Here is a 17810-nt window from a genome sequence, read left to right on the forward strand (position 1 = left end):
GTAAAGATATATTTGCATATGTGCATATACACACATACATATATGCATTATATATACATATATACATATATTGTTGATCCATATATATGCGTGTATTGTAGTAATTATATATACACATATGTATATAATGTATACATTGTACATGTTTATGTTTGGGTTAAATACATAGATACATGTTTATATATGGGTTTACATAGATACATATTTATACAGATACACGTTTATATATGGGTTCATAATGTATATATGTGTGTATATATACATATGCATATATAATCTATGTGTGCGTATATATAAAGAACTAATGCTATATATGTTTACATATATACATGTGTATATATGTATATGCAGAATCCAGAGTCTTTTCTCTCTAGCTTTCTCATTTCTGTATACACACATATACACATATTGCACATATCTATATGTATGTGTGTATGCATATATTTAATTGGAAGAATTGTGAACAAAAATATATACACACACACATACACACACGTATATGTCAGAGTCTCTGTGATATGTGGAACAGTATCAAAAATAACATACTTATAATTGAAGTTCCAGAAGAAAAGCAATTAAGAATGGGTCAGAAAGAAATTTTTTTTCCTTTTTTTTTAAAATTATACTTGAAGTTCTGGGGTACGTGAGCAGAACGTACAGATTAGTTACATAGATATACACATGCCATGGTGGTTTGCTGCACCCATCAACCCATCATCTACATTAGGTATTTCTCCTAATGCTAACCCTCCCCTAACCCTCCACCCCCTGACAGGCCCCAGTGTGTGTTTTTCCCCTCCCTGTGTCCATGTGTTCTCATTGTTCAACTCCCACTTATGAGTGAGAACATGTGGTGTTTGGTTTTCTGTTCTTGTGTCAGTTTGCTGAGAAGGATGGTTTTCAGCTTCATCCATGTGCCTGCAAAGGACATGAACTCATCCTTTTTATGGCTGCATAGTATTCCATGGTGTATATGTGCCACGTTTTCTTTATCCAGCCTATCATTGTTGGGCATTTGGGTTGGTTCCCAGTAATGCTCACAAAGTTCCCCCAAGTAGTAGAATACATAAATTTATAGATTAAACAATTTTAGTGAACCCTAAGGAAGGTAAGTCCAAAGCTAGAAGTAACATTTTCATCTTGTTAGAAATCAAAGTTAAATTTTGAAAGGATCCAGAGACTAGTGCAGTGATCCCTACAGGAAAATGGCAATAGAAATGGCTGCCAACATCTCATCAGAAAGAATGCAGGCCAGAAGAGATAGAAACACAAATCTAGAATGGCAAAAGAAGATGATCATCTCAACAAAAAATATTATGTTCATACGTTTTTTACAATTAAGGAAGAATAAGGCATTTTTCTTTATTCGTCCTTAATTGTAAATAAGCAAATAAAAGGGGATTTTTACCAGCAGACCTGCAGTATGTGAAATGCTATGGGAAGATTTTTAGACTGAAGGGAAACAAGACCAGAGGGAATCTTAGATAAGGAATACGGAGTCCTAGAAATAATAAATGGAGGGTGTAAACATAAAGTGATTTTTTCCTCAATCTTTTAAAATATATACAGAGTCAGAAGTAAAGAATAACACTGTCACTTTAGATTTATTTTGTATGCCAGTATGACATTTACAACTACTTTCTATAAGGGAGAGGGATGGTGGTAAATTAAACTTCATTATCACATGGTTCTTATATTTTATGTATAGTGTTTAAATATTATGTCTGATATTGTATTCTCCAGAATAACCACTTAAAAATGAAAAGAATTATATCAAAAAGAAAACTGACAAATCAAAATGATGCTGAAATAATTGAAAGTGCTTTGAAAAGCAAATATAGAAGCCTCCCAAAGATTTAGAAATTTAACATGCTGACAAATGTTAAGGAAGAAATTACAATCAAATTTTAAAAAATATTTCAAATTTATTTACAATAAAAATAAAATATCAGAATATGTGGGATCTAGTTAAAGCAGTGCTCAATGAAAAATATAGCTTTTAATTTTGATATTACAAATGAAACAAACTATATAAAGTCAATGACCTAAGATTCTTCGTTAAGCGTCTAGATTAAGATGAGCAAGGTAAACACAAAATAAGTAAAATGAAGAAATTTATAAAGACTGGAGCAGAAATAAATGATACAGAAAGTAAATAATGAAGAAAGAATCTAAATGTCCATCAAAAGATGAGTGGAAAAAGAAAATATGATATATACATAGAATCAAATATCATTTAGCCTTATAAAAGAAGGAAATTGTACCAGTTTCAATAGTATGAAGGAATTTAAAGGATATTTTTTCTAAGTTAATAAATTGATTACAAAAAGAGCTAATAATATATGATTCCACTTATATGAGATATCTAAAATAGTCAAATTCATAGAAGCATAAAATAGAATGGTATTAATTAGTAACTAAAGAGGGGGAATTGGAGAATTGAAATTCAATGGGTATAAAGTTTCAGTTCTGCAAGATGAGTAAGTTCTAGAGATCTGCCATACAACGTAGTGTCTGTAGTTAATATTTCAGTATTGTGCACTTTAAAATATCTTAAAAGAATAGATATCATGGCATGTGTTGTTACAACAAATGCATATAAAAGCGCACACACACACACACACACACACACACACACAAAGGACAAAGGACATTTTAGGAGATTATATATATATATATATATATATATATATATATATATAGTGCCTTGGTTGTGGTGATGGTATCACAGGTTTATACATATGCTTAAACTGAAATAAATGTATACATTAAATATGTTCAATCGTTTATATTAATTATACCAAAATAAAACTTTAAAAATGATACAAAATTCTAAAAATTAAGTTATTAGAACTTTCAAATATTAACTTAAAAATATTTTCAAAACTCTTAGATATGAATTAAGGAGAGAATACTTTGTCTCTTGTTTTATGAGGCAGACATAAGTCTTATACCAAAACTTGACAAGGAAACACACACACACAAACGTACACACATACAAATAAGTTATGGATTGATATCTTTCATGAATATATATGTAAAAATCTTTAACATTATATTAGTAAATAAAATCGTGCAATTTATATTCACTATGGAAGATTTTGAAAAATATCTCATTCAGAAAATTAGCAATTAAAGGGAAAATGTTAAACACATATTCAGCTTTCCTTACATAAACTGCATTTCAGTGAAATAACAATAATTGATGAGGGTTAGTTTTATATAAAATAAAGATAGATAATTAAAACAGAAGGAATTATAGGCTTAGAAAAATCACCTTATTGCCAGGCAACAAATATCAATGGATGAAATTATTAGATGAAATATTCATTAAATACACATGCACACACACACAGAGAACTTCTCAGTGGAGTCATCTGTCAGTCATCTTCTGAGATTCTGAGGCCATTAATGAAATTTAAATTAATCAAAAGTGAGATACAAAAAGATTTTGCAACTGATATTTGCATACAGCACAGCATATGAAGTATTCTTGCCAAAAATGTCTAACTTTAGTTAAATCAATAATTTAGTGCTAATTTTATTTTTTACAAGTAAAACAGAACAAAAGACTAAATTAAGTATCATTTTGAAACAGCAAATAGACCATTATGGAATATGGGATAGTACACGGGACAAAACCTAGGTTTTTCAAAAATTAATTTAATGATTAAAATATATATATATATATATATATAAATTGAGGAGAAGGATTTACATTTAAAGAGTCAATATTTATTTTAAAAAATATAATAGGTAAAATCTGTTTGGATCGTAATTATGTTAAGTGATACACTTTAGACTATTGAGAAAATTTAAATGTAGCCTAGATATTAGATAAGAACAAATAATTATTCATAAGTTTTTGATGTTTTTTAAGAATACATTCAAAAATTGTATATATTTGTGTTAAAATATAAATGGGTAACATCATATATTTCTTTCTTTGTAACAAAACAATATATAAAATAATTAAAATAAGATTGGAGGTTGAAGTAGCAAATATCACAACATCTTGATAATTTCTACTGATGGTTGGCAGTTATGTAGAGGTGAATTAATATACCCCTCTTTACTTTTATGAATGCTTAAAAGTACTCATCATTAACAAACATACCTACACACACATTTCTGGATTTTACAGACTCCACTATAAGCATACTCTATCTAAGTTAATTTGATATTGATTTTCACATACTTTAAAAAGTTATCAACTTTAACTTTCTCAACAAAAATTAGGCAAAATTTGTTATAAACATTTTAAAAATTCTATATTGTATATTTTAATTTTTTCTTATTAAACTGGGGAAACTTTTATACAAATTTTTTATTATTTTAGAACTGAAACTGAAATATAGATGCAATTAGAAAAAAAAGAAACTCCTCTAAGTTTTGTTTTGGTTCTGACTCTTCCAGTATAAGCAAGAGGACGTGGAATATAGCAACCTTCAAAAATGATAGCTTTCATGTGTTAATTGTGAAACTTCTAACAAGAATCAAATGAGATAATGTAATCAAAACCCTTTCCTAGACCATTAATCACACAAGTGAAATTAATTCCAAATTGAAAAGAGAGATGAGTAGAGGGTTTAAAACTCACAATTGAATGTGTATTAATGCACGCAGGTATCTTAACAATCCACTACTAGAATGTCAAAGTCTAACAAAGACCCAAGAAAAGGCCAGATAATGCACTGATCCAGAACTAAATTTTATAAAGTCCTTTATTGGCTTCCTGTTGTTTGATCATTGTGTCTGAACATTTTAAAAGCATGTTGCAGCTTTACAGAACCGTGAGAACCATTTATTAAGTAAACCATTTATTAAGAACCATTTATTAAGTAAAAATAACGCTGGCTACTATAACAAATAAAACCCAAATCTCAGGGACCTATTGTAGCATAACAAAGATCTATTTCTTACAGAGGCAAAATTTGATGCAGTTGTATTTGTTTGGGCAATTCTCCTCCATAGCTTCCTTCCAGGTGGTGAAGTCAGTGAGGATGGCCCCTTCCATCATGTGGTCTTGTATCTCTCTCTTCTGCATCCAGCTGCGTGGAGAGAGTGTGGAGAATCTTGTAAAAACAATTTAGTAACTAGACCTGGGAGTGGCAAACATGTTCCATTACATTTAATGGCCAGAATGGGCCCCACTCAAATACAAGAAAACTAGAAGCTGTGGTCTTTTTGTGTATCTAGGTGGGGAAAAAATGATTTGTAAGCACACAGGAATAATTCTGCCTAATATTTTTACTAAAATCTTCTAGGACATATTCTGCAATTATACAGCCATTTTATAGTTATATATCTTTTAAGAGATATATCTTTCAAAAATGTCTTATCCCATACCAAATCATATATATTTTTAAAAGCCTGTTTTCTGTTTCAAAGCAACATGAGTTTTAGTCTAATTGTGCTCAGAGGCCAGCTATCATGCTTCTTGCACCATTTTGTGAACACTTACACAAGGACAGCCATGCTGAATAAGAGAACATTTGTCAGAACACCGGGTTTTAGGGCTGCTCAGAGATTCCACTTTAATTCTACATTTACCTACTCATTGCTGTCTAATAATAATTGATTCTGTTTCACTACACTGTGAGGAGTTTGGTTTCAGCCTGAAACCCGAATCACTTTCTATAAGAATTTTGTGTAAGATCAGCACAAACATCTTGGAGTTGTTTTTAAGTTAAAGATTTAAAAGCAATATGATTTCTTAGTGCATATGTATCTCCAAACTGCTGAATATCCACTTTTTTTAGAAGTTAAAAACAGTTGAAAAATTGTCTTAAAGCACAGCACTTAATCAAGAGGAAAACTTGTACTACATCTAAACTGGAGAGTTTCTGCTGTTGAAGCCTGGCAGGTTCAGTTTGCTTAGCTACTTTTCACTGTTTATGGCTGTTTTCAGCATTATTTACCACCTTGTAGGTTATCCCACATTCGTGGTGGAATGAAGTTCGGGGACATTGTAGCACAGCTCTCTCAATACATGGGAAAGGGAAGAGAATCTGCGAAGTTAGACTGAGCCAGGCTTTGAATAAATATCTTCACAGTTCTAGGTAAGAGCTAATCTAGACGTTGCTGGAAATCCAGATACGAAAACCACATTACCAAAGAAGTGATATGAAGGAAAGAATGATGATACAGTCATCTCACAGGCATGCGTTCTGCTATACTCACATTGTGTATCTTGAAATGCTCTGGTTTGCCATGCTCATTTTCATTCATTTGCTTTCGCATATTCCCTTTCTACTCTGTGAGAGCAACCACTGCTTATATTCTGAGTTTTACAGCAGGAATTGGCTTTCCCCCAACTCCCAGGCTATAGTGTAGTGGTGCAATCTCAGCTCACTGCAACCTCTGCCTCCAAGGTTCAAGCAATTCTCATGCCTCAGCTTCACAAGCAGCTGGGATTACAGGTGTGCACCACCAAGCCCAACTAATATTCTGTATTTTTAATAAAGAACAGGTTTCACCACACTGGCCAGGCTGGTCTTCAACTCCTGACCTCAAGTGATCCTCCCGCCTCGGCCTCCCAAAGTACTGGGATTACAGGTATGCGCCACCTTACCCAGCCTGGTGGCTCTTTTTTTGTATCCAGTGGTAGACCGTCTTGAGCTCTTGCTGTTCTGTAGGTACTCAAATACTCTGATGCCCTATGTTTCTCCTCCTCTCTTCCACCCTTCCCCATCCTAGAATAAAGATGCATGCATAAGTTTGTTCCTACATTTTTTCAGTTTTTATTATATCATAAATTTCACCCCAAGACATGTTAGAAGGTGGTATCATATTAACTAAGAGCTGAAGATTATAAAGTTTCACTTTTGAATTCTGACTCAAATGCTCATTGATTGATTAGTTATTAGGCTAGCTTGAAAACATCTTAGAGTTCAGTTCCTTAATGTAAAGCAGAACAATAACAGCTAGCTCTTATGTTTACAGAGAGCATTTAATGAGATCATCCATCTAAAGCAAGGTCAACAGATTTAGCAAATAAAACTACAGGATGTCCAGTTAAATTTCAATTTTAGATAAACAACATTTGTTTTTTTTGTTGAAATAGTGCATTAATTTCCTACGTTTGCCTTAACAAATTAACACAAACAGGGTGGCTTAAAACAACAGACATCTACTCACTCATAGTTCAGGATTTTACAGGTCCAAAATGAAGATGTCAGCAGGTCTGCTTCCTTCTGAGCCTGTGACGGATAATCTATTTCAGGCCTCCCTCCCGGTTTCTAGTGGCTGCTGGAAGTCCTCGGTGCCCCTTGGCATGCAGATGCTTCACTCCGAATTGCCTCGATGTTCACATCGTGTGTGTGTGTGTGTGTGTGTGTGTGTGTGTGTGTGTGTTCTTCTCCCTTTTTAAAAGGACACTCACCACTACATTTAGGGCCCTTTCTAATTCCAAGATGACTCATCTCCAGAACCTTAATTACATCTACAAAACCTTTTTCTAAATAGGTCATTTTCACAGGTTCCAGGTGTTAGCACCGTGAACATATCTTCTTTCAAGGCCATTGCTCAAGTCACTATATATAGGTATCAAATATTGCATAGGATATATGTAAGCTAAAACTTCTTTTCTGCTTATCTGGAATTCAAGAATTTGAATTCCTGTATTTTATTTGCTAAAGTAAATATAATGTTCTGAACTGGACACCTAAAACTTAGTAATAGCTAAAATGAATGAATAAATAACTGTAGGTGGTTATTAAAATAAAGAAACTACCATCAGAGTGAACAGGCAACCTACAGAATGGGAGAAAATGTTTGCAATCTACTTGTCTGACAAAGGGCTAATATCCAGAATCCACAATGAACTCATACAAATTTACAAGAAAAAAACAAACAACCCCATCAAAAAGTGGGCAAAGGATATGAAAAGACACTTCTCAAAAGAAGACATTTATGCAGCCAAAAGACACATGAAAAAATGTTCATCATCACTGGCCATCAGAGAAATGCAAATCAAAACCACAATGAGATACCATCTCACACCAGTTAGAATGGCGATCATTAAAAATGTCAGGAAACAACAGGTGCTGGAGAGGATGTGGAGAAATAGGAACACTTTTACACAGTTGGTGGGACTGTAAACTAGTTCAACCATTGTGGAAGACAGTGTGGGGATTCCTCAGGGATCTTGAACTAGAAATACCATTTGACCCAGCCATCCCATTACTGGGTATATACCCAAAGGATTATAAATCATGCTGCTATAAAGACACATGCACACATATGTTTATTTTGGCACTATTCACAATAGCAAAGACTTGGAACCAAGCCACATGTCCAACAGTGGTAGACCGGATTAAGAAAATGTGGCACATATATACCATGGAATACTAGGCAGCCATAAAAAATGATGAGTTCATGTCCTTTGTAGGGACATGGATGAAGCTGGAAACCGTCATTCTCAGCAAACCATTGCAAGGACAAAAAACGAAACACCACATGTTCTCACTCATAGGTGGAAATTGAACAATGACAACACATGGACACAGGAAGGGGAACATCACACACTGGGGCCTGTTGTGGGGTGGGTGGAGGGGGGAGGGATAGCATTAGGAGACATACCTAATGTTAAATGACGAGTTACTGGGTGCAGCACACCAACATGGCACATGTATACATATGTAACTAACCTGCACATTGTGCACATGTACCCTAAAACTTAAAGTATAGTAAAAAATATATATAATTTGTTTTAATAGAAATATAATATACATAATTACTAACTAAAAATTAATATAGTCCCTGTCACACTTATTTGCAATTTTGATGTTTTAGGAAACAGATTAAACTTAACTTTTGGGTCAATCATCATTTATATAGTAAACATATCGCATTGCAATGAACTACCCTGCTTTAATATGAAAAGTCTTTGCCTTTGAGTATCTTGTAATTTAGTGAGAAAATATGCAAATGTCTACATTTAAAATACAATTCTGTTTAAGAAATCTACTATTCACCCCCATCTCAATGTAAGACATTATTGAAACTGTTAGGATGATTAATGCAAGGGGACGTGAACAAAAAGTTGGAAATAAGGTAGCAATTATGTCCCTTTACAGAGAATTCCTAAACTGCTCATATTGTTATTGAAAAGGAAATAAAGAAAGAGCATGAGAGAGAAATAGAGAGGGAAAGAGAGAGAGTAAAGGGAAGATCTTAGTTCTCAAGGTATTTTTCATAAACTTTAAACATGTTTCTGTATTCTTTTAGTTTTTCTCTGTGGAAAAGTCTGGAAGGTAACCTGGATATATAATCTACAAGACAAAGCTCTTACTTAATCACCCATACCACAGCTGCTGGCCTGTTTCTCATGAAGAACCTTAATTTTTATATTATCATCTTTACAATAAACTAAAACTTGTTAGATTCCTCTTTGTATCTTATTGAAATAATATGTAATTTATTATGTTTTTCTTTAATGACAAAATGGTGATGCCTTTCTTGTTTTTTTTTCCGCTGCCACCTCTTTATAGACTCATTATTCAGATGCCAAAGTATCACCCATGTTCTCTTGTACAACTGGATATTTAATTTAAAATATCTCTGTATGGATGTGCATGTTTTATGTCAAAACATTAAAAAGAACAAGCTGCCAGTGACAGCAGTAGTTTTGTATTTACATTTAAGTCTTTACTCCATTTTTAGTTAATTTTTGTGTATGGTGAGAGACAAGGGTATGGTCTTATTCTTCTGCATGTGAATATTCAATTTTCTTATTACCATTTATTGAAAAGGCTTTCCTTTACTCATTATTTTTACTTCACAACTTTGTCAAAAATCAGTTAGCCCTGGATGTGTGGGTTTATTTCTGTGCCCTCTATTCTGCTCCATTGGTCTGTGTGTTCTTTTTATTCCAATACCATGCTATTTTCATTACTATAACTTTGTAGTATGTTTTGAAGTTTGGTAGTGTGAGGTCAACAGTTTTGTTCTTCTTGCTCAAGATTGCTGTGGATATCCTAGGTCTTTCATGGTTCCACACAGATTTCAGGATATATATATTTTTTCTTTTTTTGTAAAGAATGTCATTGGGATTTTGATAGAAATTGCATTGAAGTTATAGGTCACTCTGGGTAGTATGCACATTTTAGAAATATTAATTATTCCATGTATGTATATGGTATGTCTTTGTGTGTGTATGTGTGTTTGTGTGTCTGTGTGTGTGTGTTTCTTCAATTTCTTTCATCAATGTTTTATAGTTTTCATCGTAAAGATCTCTCACCTACTTGGCTAAAGTTCTTCCTGCTACTGTAAAACTGTAAAATGGACGGCTTTCCTGATTTCTTTTCCACATAATTCACTAGTGGCATAATGAAACTACTGATTTTGTATGTTAATTTTGTATCCTGAACTCAACAGAGTTCAGTGTCTAACATTTCAATAATTTGATAGATACTTGATACAAAGAAGGAAAACATGAGTTGTTACCAAGTATTTTCTGTAATTGAAATTATCCATTTGTCAACATTTCACAGTAGTTTCAATTCAATTGTGTGTTTATAAATATATTTGTAATTTTTGATAAATATCAATTCAACCCCATTGGTAGATTTACTGGAGGCTGTTCATCACAGCCACGATTATTTACTATGCAAGGAATTATCTGCTTGTGCAACACAATCAATTCCAAGTACATAAAAGCATTGTTGATTTCTTAATTGTGAAAGAACCTTGCTTTTACAATAACAATGTACTCCTCCAAAATTTTTTATATTAGCACCAGAATAACAACTAATTTCTATCTTCAATTTTAAATAGGCTAAATTTTAGATTACATTTTCAGAGCACTCCTATTAATGTCAGATGTTTTACCCTCAACTTAACAAATTTCCGAAATATTTATTTGATCCTATGAATTGAATGAAAAATATAAATAGAACCACTATTGGAATTAAGAGATGCTATGGTTTGAATGTGTCCCTAAAAGTTAAGCTGTTGTAAAATTAATCCCAGATTAAAGTGTTGTAAGGTGAGACCTTTAAGAGATCATTCAATCATGAAGGAACTGCCCTCAGTAATGGATTAATGACATTATTTTGGGAATAAGTTTCTGATAAAGTAATGAGTTTTGCCCCATTCCTCTTGCTTTCTCTCACAGGCTCTCCTGCAATTCTATTACCTGTTTGAATGTGAAGATGGGATGAAGTAGCAAGAAGGACCTCACAAAATACCTCCCACACCACCCCATCATCTTGCACTTTCCAGTCTGCAGAACTGTGAGAAAGAAATTTTTAAAATTATTATTATACTTTAAGTTATAGGGTACATGTGCACAATGTGCAGTTTTGTTACATAGGTGTATATGTGCCATGTTGGTTTGCTGCGTCCATCAACTCATCATTTACATTAGGTATTTCTCCTAATGCTATCCCTCCCCCAGTCCCCCAGCCCCTGATATGCCCCAGTGTGTGATGTTCCCCTCCCTGTGTCCATGTGTTCTCATTCAACTCCCACCTATGAGTGAGAACACACGGTGTTTGGTTTTCTGCCCTTGTGACATTTTGCAGAGAATGATGGTTTCCAGCTTCATCCATGTCCCTGCATAGGACATGAACTCCTTTTTTATGACTGCATAGTATTCCATGGTGTATATGTGCCACATTTTCTTAATCCAGTCTATCATTGATGGATATTTGGGTTGGTTCCAAGTCTTTGCTATTGTGAATAATGCCACAATAAACATACATGTGCATGTGTCTTTAGTAGCATGATTTATAATCCTTTGGGTATATACCCAGTAATGGGATCACTGTGTCAAGTGGTATTTCTAGTTCTAGATCCTTGAGGAATTGCCACACGGTCTTCCCCAAATGTTGAACTAATTTACACTCCTACCAACGTATAAAAGCGTTCCTATTTCTCCATATCCTCTCCAGCATCTGTTGTTGCCTGACTTTTTAATGATCGCCATTCTAACTGGCAGGAGATGGTATCTCATTGTGGTTTTGATTTGCATTTCCCTGATGACCAGTGATGATGAGCATTTTTTCATATGTTTGTTGGCTGCATAACTGACTTTTTTTGAGAAGTATCTATTCATATCCTTGATGGGGTTGTTTGATTTTTTTCTTGTAAATTTGTTGAAGTTCTTTGTAGATTCTGGAGATTAGCCCTTTGTCAAATGGGTAGATTGTAAAAATTTTCTCCCATTCTGTAGGTTGCCTGTTCACTCTGATGGTAGTTTCTTTTGCTGTGCAGAAGCTCTTTAGTTTAATTAGATCCCATTTGTCTATTTTGGCTTTTTGTTGCCATTGCTTTTGGTGTTTTAGTCATGAAGTCTTTGCCTATGCCTATATCTTGAATGGTATCACCTTGGTTTTCTTCTAGGGTTTTTATGGTGTTACATCCTACATTTAAGTCTTTAATCCATCTTGAGTTAATTTTTGTATACCAGGTAAGGAAGGGATCCAGTTTCAGCTTTCTACATATGGCTAGCCAGTTTTCCCAGCACCATTTATTAAATAGGAAATCCTTTCCCCATTTCTTGTTTTTGTCAGGTTTGTCAAAGATCAGATGGCTGTAGATGTGTGGTGTTATTTCTGAGGTCTCTGTTCTGTTCCATTGGTCTATATATCTGTTTTGGTACCAGTACCATGCTGTTTTGGTTACTATAGCCTTGTATACTTTGAAGTCAGGTAGCCTGATGCCCCCAGGTTTGTTCTTTTTCCTTAGGATTGCCTTGGCAATGCGGGCTCTTTTTTGGTTCCATATGAACTTTAAAGTAGTTTTTTCCAATTATGTGAAGAAAGCCAGTGGTAGCTTGATGGGGATAGCATTGAATCTATACATTACCTTGGGCAGTATGGCATTTTTATTCCTTTTTTCTTGCCTACTTCTCCATTTTGGAATGGGAATGTCTAGCCTATGCTTGTTCCAACACTGTTTTGGAAGCACGTAACTTGTTAATTTCACAGGGTTACAGCTATAGAGGAACTTGCTTCTGGATGAATCATGCTGTAAGTCTCACCCATCTCTGATAAGACTCTGAAATTTGGACATTTGAGTTGGTGTTGGAAATAGTTAAGACTTTGGGGCTACTGAGATTTAATAAATGTATTTTACATGAGAGAAGGACATGAATTTTGGGGAGCATGAGCAGAATATTATGGTTTGCACGTGCCCCCAAAATTCATGTGTTGGAAACCTAATCTTCAATGGAAAAGTATGAATAAGTGGGACCTTTATAAGGTGATTAGGTTATGAGGGCTCTGCCATCACTGATGGATTAATGCTGTTATTTAGAGCGGGTTCCTGATAAAAAGGATGAGTTTAGCTTCCTTCCTCTTGCTCTCTCTTTCCCTTTTGCAATAAATTATGCAGCAAGAAAGCCCTGACCAGATGCCAGCTCCCTCCCTGTTAAGATTACCGGTCTTCAGAACTGTAAGAAATAGCTCTCTATGTTTTATAAATTATCCAGTATGTGGTATTTTATTATAGCAACACAAAATAGACTAAGAAAAGAGATATCATATTTGAGACATCTAATAACATCAATTAAAAATAATAATTTAACTGTAAACACGTGAGCTTTTTTTCTTTCTTTTTATACTGCAGAAGGAAACATGAAATAAACATAAATAAATTTAAAACAATAGGTGTTTTGTTAACATTGAAAGTGAAGCTTCACAGATTGATGAGCAAAACCAACCAGATGGGTAAAATTTCTATCTTTAGGCAGAGAAGTGTTAAAATTACTCTACTGTTTTAGGTAGATGCTGAGGCAGGTTAATGTTTATTGGTTTTTCACATTGTCAGAGACATCACTGGTGGAAGGTGATGTGGTTTGGCTTTATCCCCACCAAATCTCATCTTGAATTCCCACATGTTGTGAGAGGGACCAGTGGGAGGTAATTGAATGGTGCAGTCAGGTCTTTCTGGTGCTGCTCTCGTGATAGTGAATAAGTCTCATGAAATCTGATGGTTTTATAAGGGGAAATTTCCCTACATAAGCTCCCTCTTTTTGCCTACTGCCATCCATGTAAGACATGACTTGCCCCTCCTTGCCTTCTGCCATGATTCTGAAGCCTCCCAAGCCACGTGGAACTGTTATGCCATTAAACATATTTTTGTTCCCAGTCTCAGGTATATCTTTATCAGCAGTGTGAGAATGGACTAATATAGTATATTGGTACCAGTAAAGTGGGGTGCTGCTGAAAAGATACCTGAAAATGTGGAAGCAATTTGGAACTGGGTAAAAAGCAGAGGTTGGAACAGTTTGGAGGGCTCAGAAGAAAACAGGAAAATGTGGGAAAGTTTGGAACTTGCTAGAGACTTGTTGAATGGCTTTGACCAAAATGTTGATAATGATATGGGCAATAAAATCCAGGCTGAGGTGGTCTCAGATGAAGATTAGGAACTTGTTGGAAACTGGAGTAAAGGTGACTCTTGCTATGTTTCAGCAAAGAGACTGGTAGCATTTTACTTCTGCCCTAGAGATTTGTGGAACTTGAGAGAGATGATTTAGGGTATCTGGCAGAATGAATTTCTAAGCAGAAAAGCATTCAAGATGTGACTTGGGTGCTGTTAAAGGCACTCAGTTTTATAAGGGAAGCAGAGCATAGAAGTTCCGAAAATTTGCAGCCTGACAATGTGACAGAAAAGAAAAATCCATTTTCTGAGGGGAAATTCAAGCTGGCTGCAGAAATTTGCATAAGTAGTGAGGAGCCAATGTTAGTCCCCAGGACAATGGGGAAAATGTCTCCAGGGCCTATCAGAGGTCTTCATGGCAGCCTCTCATAACAGGCCCTGAGGCATAGGGGAAAAAAGTGATTCTTTAGGCTGGGCTCAGGGTCCCCATGCTGTGTTCAGCCTAGGGACTTGGTGCTCTGCATCCAGCTACTCCAGTTGTGGCCAAAAGGGGCCAACATAGAGCTTGGGCTGCGGCTTCAGAGGGTGCAAGCCTCAAGCTTTGGCAGCTTCCATGTGGTGTTGAGCTTGTCAGTGCACAGAAGTAAAGAATTGGGGTTTGGGAACCTCTACCTAGATTTCAGAGGATGTATGGAAACACCTGGATGTCCAGGTAGAAGTTTGCTGCAGGGGGAAGGCTCTCATGCATAACCTCTGCTATGGCAGTATGAAAGGAAAATGTGGGGTTGGAGCTCCCACACAGAGTCTCTACTGAGGCACTGCCTAGTGGGGCTGTGAGAAGAGGCCCACCATCCTCCAGACCCCAGAATGCTATGTCCACTGATACCTTACACCATGTGTCCGGGAAAGCTGCAGATGCTCAACCCCAGCCCATGAAAGCAGCCAGGAGGGAAGCTGTGCCCTGCAAAGCCACAGGAGTGGAGCTGCCCAAGACCATAGGAAACCACCTCTTGCATCAGTGTGACCTGGATGTGAGACATGGAGTCAAAGGAGATAATTTTACAGCCTTAAGATTTGACTGCCCAGCTGAAATTTGGATTTGTATGGGGCCTGTAACCCCTTTGTTTTGGCCAATTTCTCCCATTTAGAATGGCTGTATTTACCCAATGCCTGTACCCACATTGTACCTAGGAAGTAAGTAACTTGCTTTTGATTTTATAGGCTTATTGGCAGAAGGGACTTGCCTTGTCTCAGATGAGAAGTTGGACTGTGGACATTTGAGTTAATGCTGAAATGAGTTAAGATTTGGGGGAAGGCATAATTCATTTTGAAATCTGAGGAAATGAGATCTGGGAGGGCCCAGGGGAGGAATGGTATGATTTGGCTGTGTCCCCACCCAAATCTCATCTTGAATTCCCATGTGTTGTGGGAGGGATACAGTGGGAGTTAATTGAATCATGGGAGTAGGTCTTTCTCATGCTGTTTTCGTGATAGTAAATAAGTCTCATGAGATCTGACAGTTGTATAAGGGGGAGTTTCCCTGCACAAGCTCCCTCTTTTTGCTGGCTGTCATCTATGTAAGATATGATTGCTTCTCCTTGCCTTTTGCCATGATCCTGAGGCCTCCCAAGCCATGTGAAACGGTAAATCTGTTAAACCTAGTTTTGTTTCCAGTCTTGGGTATATCTTTATCAGCAGCATAAAATGGACTAATACAGAAGGCAAATATCAACAAATATGTTGTGCAAATTTTACATGCATCATCAATTTATTTGAGAAATAGAAATGGGGTACTTGATATTTTTACAAAACTTTTATCTCATTGCTGTTGAAAAGATTTAGTTACATTAAAGTATTGTCAAAAATACAACGAATGCATAGTTATGCATATAATAAATGGCAAAAACACTATGGCAATATGTTGAGACTATTCTCTATTCCATAGTCAACAAAACTGTCTGTAAAGGGACAGCCGTTTTATTCTTTTTAGGCCATACAATCTCTGTTACAATTACTCAGCCCTGCCACTGTAACAGAACAGTAGCCATAGAATATACAGGTGCTCCTCAACTTACATTGCAGTTTCATCCCAATAAACCCATTATAAGTCAAAAATGCATTTAAGACACCCAAGCTACTGAACGTCACATCTTAGCCCAGCCCACCTTAAATGTGCTCAGAACACTTACAAAGCCCACCATTGGGTAAAATTATCTAACACAAAGCCTATTTTATAATTAGGTGTTGAATTTCTTATGTAATTTATTGAATACTGAATGCGAAAAACAGAATGGTTTTATGGGTACTTGAAGTACAGTTTCTTCTGAATGGGTATCCCTGGTGCACCATTATAAAGCTGAAAAATTGTAACTCAAACCATCATAAGTTGGGGACTAGCTGTATATAAAATAGAAAACATGGTCCTGTTCCAATAAAACTTTATTTACAAACAGAAAAAATGTTTTAGGTAATTATTGTGGCATAAAATATATTTGTTTCCAGCTAGTTAGAAATGTAAATGCCATTTGAACTTTGCATTTTTGTCTTATTTTGTTCAGGCTGCTACAACAGCATATCTTTGGCTGGTAGCTAAGAAATTTACTTCTTATGGTTCTGGAGGCTATGCATTCCAATGAGAAGATGCGAGCACACGTGGTATTTGGTGAGGGCCTGCGTCCTGGTTCATAGATGGCCATCTATGTCCTCTGGACACTAACCCATTTCTGAGGGCTCTGACCTCATGACTTAATCACCTCACAAAGGCCCAACCTCCAAGTACCATTATAGTGAGGATTAAGTTTCAATATATGAATTTGGAGAGACATAAATATTTAGTCTATAGCATAGGTAGTACCAAAATATTTAGCAGGACAGATTTGGCCAATGGGTGGCAATTTGCTGACCCTTTCTCTATACACTCTGTGGAACATACTTTTATGTTCCCAGCTGTAATGTTTAAGTATATCAGAATGGATAGTCACCATAGTTGGAGGCCAAAGTTGATAGCATTGCACAAGAAGAATTAGTGAGCCAGGAAAAAGTTTGGAATCCTAAAATAATAAACTATGCAGAGTGTCAGAGAAGTGACCCTTAAGGATCCAGCAGTTTGGGGTTATCAGAAAGCCATAAAAGGGTATCAACATAAACCATGACATTCCTGTGATGAGCAGGGGCAGGAAAGAGGTTTCTACCAACAGATTTGCAGGTATGGGATGTGGACAAGCAGGAGTTGAAGCAGGTGAGAGAGAATTGAGCCATTTGGGCTATGCCTGCTGGCTGCTGCTGCTAAGAAAACATTTTATTTGACTTTGTCTTTTCTTTCAAAAGTACCAAGGGGATTTCCTTCTCAGATATAGTTGCTGTCTGGCCAGGGCACATACACAGACAGATATTTATTTCTCTGGAAGTTTTCCTAGCTCACTTCATTGGCTTTGTTACTTATTTTTATGACCTACTTCTGCATTATATAATTATATAGTAGG

The 17810-nt window shown here is 35.6% G+C and overlaps 1 protein-coding gene across 2 annotated transcripts in view; it reads left to right on the forward strand.

Moving 5' to 3' along the window:
* The window catches only part of LOC129135766 (uncharacterized), a 337314-nt gene that overhangs the window by 266551 nt on the left and 52953 nt on the right, over nucleotides 1-17810 (forward strand). For both annotated transcript variants that reach the window (XM_063817397.1, XM_063817396.1), the window contains exon 4: nucleotides 11120-11237. The gene's annotated coding sequence lies outside the window, so the exon portion shown is untranslated. The remainder of the gene's footprint in view (nucleotides 1-11119; nucleotides 11238-17810) is intronic.

Source organism: Pan troglodytes, chromosome 7 (genome assembly GCF_028858775.2).
Source record: "Pan troglodytes isolate AG18354 chromosome 7, NHGRI_mPanTro3-v2.0_pri, whole genome shotgun sequence".
NCBI lineage: Eukaryota > Metazoa > Chordata > Mammalia > Primates > Hominidae > Pan > Pan troglodytes.